A 9,570-nucleotide genomic window follows, 5' to 3' on the forward strand; every position below is an offset into this window, starting at 1 on the left:
GACAAAAGGAGTGATCTGCAGAGATTTCTCAGGTGTGCATGGTGTTGGGCAGATAGATAGGGCAGAATCCACATCTTGTGCCATAATCCATGTGGCAGAAAGCATATTTTGAATTATTCTCTGTTGTTTTGGGATTGGGCATCAGTGGGGCTGGGTTTACCTGAAACCACAAAGAGGCATAAGGGGCTGCAGAGCCATAGTAAGAGATCACTTCCATTTGCAAAGAGAGCTCTAGATCATGGAGCTTCTGTCTTTGAAAGAAATATCAGTAGCTGGAGGGTCAGAAACAACAGTTTAAGGGTCACTTAAAGTTAATTTTGTGAAAGTTGTGAAGTTTGTGTTTATTTAATTTCTATTCACATAGAATCATAGGTAGCTGGGTGACATTGGTCAAGATCACACTTTTCCTGGTGAAGTTTCCTTTGGTCTTTTGATTAAAAGTTGACTATATTTTCCTGCCTTCATTTCTGGCTTTTTCTCTCTTTCCCCTTTATTCTTTCACAGGTATTTTACACATTCTTGATTGTTGTATCTTTATGATAAGTATAGAAGTCATGTCAATCTGTGTACTATTTTTTTTTAATAATCCCATTGAGAATTCTGAATGTTTCTACTGTGAATGTAGCTTTGTAATCAGCTTTCCTGTTATAAATTGTTGAGCACTGTTATTGGATGGTATTCATTTTATGGTGCAAGTTTATCGTACAGAACATCTTAATTTTGATGCTTCATGTTCCCAAGGATCATTTCTTTACTTTATTTAGATTTTGTTGTTATTGTTTTTGTTAATCTGTGAAAGACTTTTGTTTTATTAGATAAAAGGTATTATGGGTCTTGGCAGGTGGCTTAGCACATATTCTTTTTGGTGATGGCCTGAGTTAAGATACCTACAGTTGGGAGGCTCATAACTCTCTGCTATTCCAGATCCAGGGGCTCTGACACCCTCTTTTGTATGTCACCTGTACACATGTGGAAGCAAACTTGTTTTCAAAAGTGCTTTTGAATTATAAAACAATTAGAGTAAAACAAGTTGCTTTAGGTGTTCCTTAAAAATCTGTTTTCTTGAATTTTGTTTTAAAGTTTTCATTTCCTCACTCTGATGCAGACTTACAGGGAATTATCAAACATAGGAAACAAAATGGTGTCTAAGTGATCCTAACAGACATCTTTTTCTTTATCATAAGAGAATGAGATCCTTTTAGTAGTCAAAACTATTTTCTACAAAGTTAAAACATCAGAAAGCTTCAAGTGAATCTCTTCAATTTTGGTGGAACAGTCCTCCTCTCCCAACCCATTTTCTGTTATTGGAAAAGGAGAGAACTGGAGTGTGCAGGATGAGTTGTGGTCAGTGATTTCTTGGTGTTTGATTTTGATTAGAATCTTGTCATTCTTGTTTAAGGGACCACAATATATATTTATAGGTCTGTCTTTGTGTCTTGTTTTGTTAGTGGTATCAACTATGTTGTTAATTTTATCAATTATCTAATTATATTGCTCATTTTCTGGAAAATGATGAACCTTCACCAATTTTGTATTCAGAAAATTCCTTGTTATGAGTTCCTTGTGTTTTTGTTGGTTTGGGAAGTTTCTGTGGAGAGACAATTTTAGTTTTCTCTTCTTGATGTTAGAGGCTTGCCTCTTCCCATTTTCTGGCACATCTGTGTTTTCCAGTTGTTGCTATCTTCATGTTTGTGTTTTTGCTGCTTAAGTGATTGATATGATTAATACATTGGCTTTGGATCTTTAAAACCTTCTTGTATATTATTGTTTTTTCTAATTAGCTTCAGCTGTCAACATGACATAGCCTACAGTCATCTGAGGGAACATCAGTTGAGGGTATGCCTAGATCAAAATATCTGGTTACTGTGTCAAAGAGAGATTGTGCTGATTTTGTTTGATGTGGGAAGGCTCTTCCACTGAGTTGGCAGTATCTCTGAGGAAGTGGGCCTGGGCTGGATAAGAGAGCTAGCTGAGCATAAGGCAGTGATAAAGCAAGAGACAAAGCCAGGAAACAATGTTTCCACATGTTTTGCCTTCAGTTATTAGATTGAGTTTCTATCCTAAGCTCCCACAAGGAAGGACTGTGACCTAGGGGTATCAACCAAATGAATCTGTTTGTTACCTGAGTTGCTTTTAATTAGATAATTTAGTCACAGCAACAGAGAAGAAAGTTGTAACAAAAATGGTAACTCAAAAGTGATTTTATTGCTGCAAAGGATCTGGAAATGTTGATTTTTGGAAAAATGTTGAAGATATCAGGTCTTAATGTGGTGTTGTGTTCCCCAAAATATTGTGCATGCTAATAAACTTATCTGGGGTCAGAGAAGAGAACAGCCACATTATTAAATGTAGAGGATAGGCTGTGGTAGCACACGCCTTTAATCCTAGCATTCCAGAGGTAGAAATCCCTCTGGATCTCTGTGAGTTCAAGGCCACATTGGAAACAGCCAGACATGGTGACTCACGCTTTTAATCCCAGAAAGTGAGCCTTTAATCCCAGGGAGTGATGGCAGAAAGCAGAAAGGTATATAAGGTCTGAGGACCAGAAACCAGAAGCATTTGGCTGGTTAAGCTTTTAGGCTTTTGAGCAGCAGTTCAGCTGACATTGATTCTGGATAAGGACTTAGAGGTTTCCAGTCTGAGGAAACAGGATCAGCTGAGGAATTGGCAAGGTGAGGTGGCTGTGGCTTGTTCTGCTTCTCTGATCTTCCAGTGTTCACCCCAATACCTAACCTCGAGTTTGATTTTATTAATAAGAACTTTTAAGATTCATGCTACATCTTAAGATGTCAAAAGCCATAGACAGCTAGACACAGAGATAATTGGCTGTACTTGTAGTTCCTGGAAGATGCGAATGCTGAAAGTAATGGCAGACAGTGGAGGTCAAGGTCATAAGATTTTATTGGGCAATAAGCTCTTCAGGAAACCATGGAGAGAGGAGAGAGGAGAGAGGAGAGAGGAGAGAGGAGAGAGGAGAGAGGAGAGAAGGGGGAGAGGGGGGAGAGGGGGGAGAGGGGGGAGAGGGGGGAGAGGAGAGAGAGGAGAGAGGTAGCCTAGCCTACCTTCCTTGAGAGATGTGTCATATGTTTTTCAGGTTAAAGTCCAAGGCTCCTGGGGCACAATGTGCCTTCCAGTTCTGACAGACTGATGCACTCCCTCAGGCAGTGAAGCATTCAAGCTGATTTTTGGCTTTCTGTATGATCTCTTAGTAGTCAAAAAGCATGGAAAATTAACAGGACAATTGGTCTTTGTGGTGATATATTGTGTACCTCAGTAAAACTTGCCTGAGGATCAGAGGACAGAGCCAGCCACTAGATTAGATATAGATGTCAGGCAGTGGTGGCACACACTTTTAATCCTATCACTAGGAGGCAGAGATCCATCTAGATCTCTGTGAGTTCAAACCCACACTGGGCTACAGGAGATTGATCCAGTATAGGAGAGAAATAGAGCCAGGCAGTGGTGGCACATATTTTTAATTCCAGCACTTGAGATCTCATACCTTTGCTTGGGAAGCACACAGGCCGTGAAGTAAAATGGCAGGGCAGAGAAAGTTATATCAGATGTGAAGAGATCAGAACTAAAAGCATTTCAGCTGAGACCCTTTTGGGTGAGGACTTAGAGGATTTCAGTCAGAGGATTCATGGAATTGGTGAGGTGAGACATGGCATTGCTCTGATCTTTCAGCTTTCATCCCAATATCTGCCTCAGAGTTTTTTATTATAAGAACATTTAACATTCGAACAACAGGTCTTAGACATTAATCTTGTGTACCCTGTATATAGCTTGACAGTTCATTGTATCCTGGAAATTGCCATTGTGTTCTGTTTCTGATAAAGATATAAAAAGTTTGATTGCTTTCAATAAAACAGTCATACCCTCCTCTTGCTGTGGCCCCTCCAGCCCAAGCCTGGCTTCATTCTTGTGGCCCTATCAGGTGATTCTGGCCTGGTAAGTATGGGCAGGTGCTTAGAAGACTTAATGAAAAAATTAGCTAGAGTTCATTTGTTTGATAGTTTGACCCAAATCTTTCTTATTCTCTCCAAGTCCAGAGAAAGTGGGCAGAATTAAAAAGTAATGGGCTAATTTCTTAGACAAAATATTGTTTTTGTTGGATGGTTATTACTGTTGACTCATTCAGGTCTACAGTGAAAAAGAAACATGTAGAAAGAATTGAAAAGCTCTATTTTGTTGAGAAAAACAGCACTAGGTAGTCTCAGATGGCAGTCCAGTGGTGAAAAAGAAGTAAGGATTTTCAGAGATTTTAGCACCATTAAAGGTAAGACCCTTGCCTTTTTTAGTTGAAAATAGATTTTCATACAACATGTTTTGATTATGATTTCCCATCCCCAATTCCTCTGACATGCTCCCCTCCCATCCAAATCTATACTCCTTCTCTCTCTCTTTCTCATTAGAAAAGAAACAGGCATTTAAAAATTCTGTTTGCTTTCTTATACACTGCAGTACCACCTGCATAAGAATAGTACAGCTCCATAATGGGTTGGGCCCTCCCTCATAAATCATTAATCAAGAAAACACCCTATAATTGAAGGTCATCTGTGGGAGCCCGTTCTCGGGTTCCTCGTGGCTTTACCCAGCAGGTCCTCATAGAGGATGATTAGACCACAGGCCTGAGTGCAGGTGTCTGGGATGGTCTGCACTTGCCTGTGCTGGGGGAGGAGGTCTTTTGCTCCACCCCTTGGCATCTCTATGAAAACCCTGGGGCAGAGACAGTCGGGGCCCATTGGAATAGGTTCCAGGCCCTCTCGAGGCTATCCTTTATTTTCTATCTGTTTATCTCCGCGATATTCTCTGCAATAAATCCTTCTATCTAATATTTCCTGCTGCTCGCACTCAAGAAAACTCTGGGGAACTGTGGGGGTGGTGGGTAAATGCCCCACAGAATGGCGCCATGAACAGGGACTAAAGAAAAAAGAAAAAAAAAGGGACTAAAGAAAAAAAAGGGGGACTAAAGACAAAGTAATAGGGACTAAAGATAAAGAAAAATAATAGTTTTATTACAGAGTTTTTGGCGAAAGTGCTGAGTTCATCCCTGCCAGTGGATAAGGCATGCCGGTGTTATGGAAAACATATATTTTTTATATATATTATTGAGAGGCAGGGGTTTTATCCTCGAAAGAAAAGGAAAGCGGACTGGAAGGATGTCCGATGCTGCAGCGAAATTCTCTTCTGTCAAAATTTTCTATCTTCTATCCCTTTCTCAATTTCTATCTCTGAAAAATAAGTATAAGGCATAGGGTAGTAATATAGTGTAGGAAAAATTTAGAAGTGTAAGATGTTGTAGGAAAAAATAAGTAAGGCAACTAGATAGAAAAACTCCAATTTTCTAACTTTGGGGGCTCTGAATGCAAACTGGGGGGAAAATCTTTCTTTGGGCTTTTTGGGTAGTAAAAAAGCTCTTCTTTGAGCTTATGGGGAAAAAGTTTCCTATGGAAGCTTTTGACCTGGGGACAGCTGAAATGCTAACTCCAAGCGGCAGGAGAAAGTGTTTTCTCCCTGAGGCAATAATGGTGGTGTAAGAAGTCAGTTTAAAGTTGGGAAGTTTTTAGAAAAGTTGGTCTTTCTCCTGGGGAAAAAAATCTTTCTCAAATTATAAAGCTTTTCTTGGAAAATTTTGGGGGAAAAATCTCTTTAAAAAAGCCTTCATCTTTCTCAAAAGCTCTTAAACTTGAAAACTAAAGCCTTTAACTTTCTCAGAAGGACAAAAATTAGAATCATCTGAAGGTATTAGTATGGGGACCACCTGTGATTAGCTCAAAGGGAAAACAACAAACCTCTTAAGACAGCAAAACCTCTAAGTTCTCTTTCAAGCTTTAAAAATCCTCCCTGCAATGCAGGAAGCAGGGACAAGTTCCTAAAAACCTCTTCTAAGCTCTGTCTTTTCAAGCTAGTAAAAGACAGTGGGTCAGAGTACCCTGAGGGAAACACTTGGGAGAGTGTGGGTAAAGAGCTACAGAGAGCCCAAAAGGGCAAGAAACTTTACCTGAAAAAAGCAAAAAAGCCAAGCTTTTCAGTTATGCCCAGCTGAGGCATCAAGGGTTTTGTTTCTTTCTTTCTTTTTTTTTTTTTTTTTTTTTGGTTTTTCGAGACAGAGTTTCTCTGTGTAGCTTTGTGCCTTTCCTGGAACTTACTTGGTAGCCCAGGCTGGCCTCAAACTCACAGAGATCCGCCTGGCTCTGCCTCTCGAGTGCTGGGATTAAAGGCGTGCGCCACCACCGCCCGGCCGCGTTTTGTTTCTGAGTGAGCATTTCAGAATGAAAGGGGGTGCACCTAATCTTCCTAACGCAAAGATCCCCTGAAGCATTGTATCCTCGCTTCTGACCAAAAACCCAGTGGTGACTGGCCAGTGTCTCTGAGTTGGAGTGCATTTCGGGGATACTAGGGTTCCTGCAGTTGTAAACTTCCTGGAGCACAGAGCTGAGGCAGGAAGGTGCAGGACCCAGGGGAAGATTGCTAATGAACAAACAAAGCTAAAGCCAGTGGGAACAGCACAGTTGTCCACTTTCCTACAAGTCCTGGGTTGATAGGTCCACAGCTGCAAAAAGAAATCTGAGAAAAAGCTTTCCTATCAGAGTAAGGACCTTTCCGGGAAAACAGTAAAGCTGAACTGTGTCTGAAGCAGTTGTGCTGCTGAGTCAGAACACTGTCTGGGGAAAAAGCCCAGCCAGGGCAGAACAGAACTATCCAGGAGTAAAGCTTTCTTTTCTATCCGAGAAAGCACCTCTTTGAGAAAAAGCTTTGTTTCAACTGACTCCCTGAGATGAGGGAGTGTAGCCCTGAGAGGTGATTCCCTCTGGTATAAACTCTGTCCTTGAGCACCCAGACAAGCAAATGCAACCCACGGGGGGACTGGGCCAGGTGAAGGCCTCATGAAGCAAAACGCCTGTCCTAATGGGAGTTTAGAAATGGCAAAAAACCTCCCTTGTTAGATTTTCAGTCTGTACGCAAACCACACAGACCCCGAAAACAAACGGACAAAAAGCCCCTACCTTCAGTAGCAGGGAAAGCCGCCACTGTAGTGTCGGAAACTTTCTGGGGTAGAGGGAATAAATTGAGACCAAACTGGGAACTGTCTGGGAAAAAGACTCCAAAGAAACAGAAGGGACATATTCCTCCCCAGAAAATACATGACCTGTGAAAAGCTGCTAGAATTTGAGGCAGATTCGGGGGGAGAAAAAAAGCCCCTACCTCCAAAAGCAGCTAGCAGGGGAACTGAGCCGCAGACAGATACCTGAAGCTCTGCATCTGGGGAAGGGAGGAAAAAGCAAAATGAGAATAAAATCAGTGGGAGAAAATCTCTCCGAAGGAGCTATGGAAAAACTCTGTCGCGAATGTTTTTCACTGACTGGCTAAGACAAGCACAAGCCCCAAGGAAAGTTGCTATCAGAAATGCAAGCCTCAATGCGCGCTCACCAGGCAGGTGCAGTTCTGATTTGGGGGCCAGTGCCAAATGAAGGAGAAACACCTGTTAAAGCCAGTTGAGGCGAGAATAGAAATCTCCCAATGTGCCATAGCTAAAAATGTAAAATGCTTGTTCAAATCTCCCCTTGCAAAAGCAAAAAACTTTGTTCAAACCTCCCAGGCAAGAATTTGTAAGCAAGTCTGGTAAAAGAGAACCAGTTGACTCTCAGACCCGAAAAGAACTATGGGAAATGATGAGAAATGATATAAGGAAAATGATATAAGGGACTGATATTATTATGGACTGATATAAGAGAAATGCATTCTGGGAAAGGTAGTTTTTCCACTAAAGATGGAGACATTGCCCTGAAACACATTTGTCAGCTCGAAAATACATTCATGGTAAATTTAAAATACAGCTTTTAAAAGAATAAGGAGGAAAATCGTTTAAGTGTCAGTTCCATTGAAAAAACTGAAAAGATATGGAACTTGGCGCTTCATGGTTTGGGGCTCCATTGGTAAAATGCCTTATTTACCCTAATAGCTGTGCAAAGTTTTTACAGTAGTTGGATGACAAAAGCTACCTTTAAGAGCAAACAAGCCACTTTAAAATCCTTAAAGCAAGAGAGAGCAGTTTATACACTGAACGTTGTCTTAGATATGAAGAAACATGTGAAATTAAAAATTATTTACCTCTTGAACAAACAGCCTGCAATGAGTGATTCCTTTGCAAATCTAATTAAGGGGATAAGAAACAGGCATTCAAAAAGAAATGACTGCTTTATAGATGGGAAACAAACTTCAGAAAAATTTGTCTTAAAAAAGCTTCACCTGAAAGTTCCTTTTAAGAAATCAATGCTAAATATTACAGCCGCTAATAATATCAGGAGTTAAAGCTAATGAAGTGAAAATACTAAATACAGTTCGGAGCTGTGCCACTTTTGGCTTTACTAGCTCCTTTAGAAAAATACTTTATATCACCTTATAGCTGTGCAGTACTTCGAAGAGCTTTACAGCAGCTAAATACGGCAATTTCACCCTCAGGGTGAAGTGAAGTTTTTCAGTAGAACAAACCAAAAGTACTGCTGTAATAGAAACGTTTGTCTGAATTGAAGCACTTAGGGGAACTATTATGAATTTGGGTGAAGGGACAGCCTCTAGTTAAAAACCATTTACCACTGACCGTGCATCTCTGCTGGTCCGGAACGGCTGAGAGCACTGGCAACTTTGGAGTGTGGTGTCATCCCAGGAAGGTTACAGTCCCCTAGCAACAACTATCACAATTCTATAACAACAACACTCACTAAATCCCAGTGCTTTATAACAAAGTTGACTATAAACTCTAAACTTTAGAAATGATGTACTAATTTCCTGTCTAGTTAAGAGAATCTTTCTAATAGAGAGAGTGATAATAATTAAGAGTAAGAAGTAGAAAAAGATGAAAATAAGATATGTAAGTTTGTATAAAAATTCTCTTGTTAGATCTGTGTTAAGAAATCTTTAGGTGTTCGCTAAGTTAAATATATGCTAATGGTAGCCCTATATAAGTTTGTAAAATAGATCTATAGAGTTCCTTTAAGAATATAAGCTTGTAAGAAGTATCTAAGGTAGTCTTAAGACATGTAGTAATAACCTTGTAATAAGTAAAGATGCTAGTTATAAATGTAAGTTTAAATAAGTATATAAGAAGTAATAAGAAATATATTTGCTAAAGTAGTTCTATTGTTTCCTTAAGGAGTATAAACAAGTAGATGTTAATGTTATGAGTTTGTAGAAACATGTAAATGTTGAATGTGAGTCTAAATGCTTTGCAAAAAATGTTATATGTGAGTTTGTAAAAAAGTGTAAATGTTAAGTGTGAGTCTATGCTTAATGTATATGATGAAAAAACCTGAGATACAGAAATTAATGTCCTAGCAGACTGCAAAGAAGGCAGTCTGAGCGGTTTTCAAAAGCTCCAAAAGCCGCTAAGAAACTAAGAATGATGGACGCCAGAACCAGCACAACAAGGCATCCGCTGAGATCCGTGGAAAATCGATGCAACACAGAAAAACCTGAGCTAACATTAAAAACGGTGCGTTTTAGAATACTACTGTACCTAAAAAGGTCTCTGGCTTGAGAATAAGTTCAGAGACGCTTGTTTGAACA

The sequence above is a fragment of the Peromyscus eremicus genome, chromosome 4, assembly GCF_949786415.1.
Source record: "Peromyscus eremicus chromosome 4, PerEre_H2_v1, whole genome shotgun sequence".
Lineage (NCBI taxonomy): Eukaryota > Metazoa > Chordata > Mammalia > Rodentia > Cricetidae > Peromyscus > Peromyscus eremicus.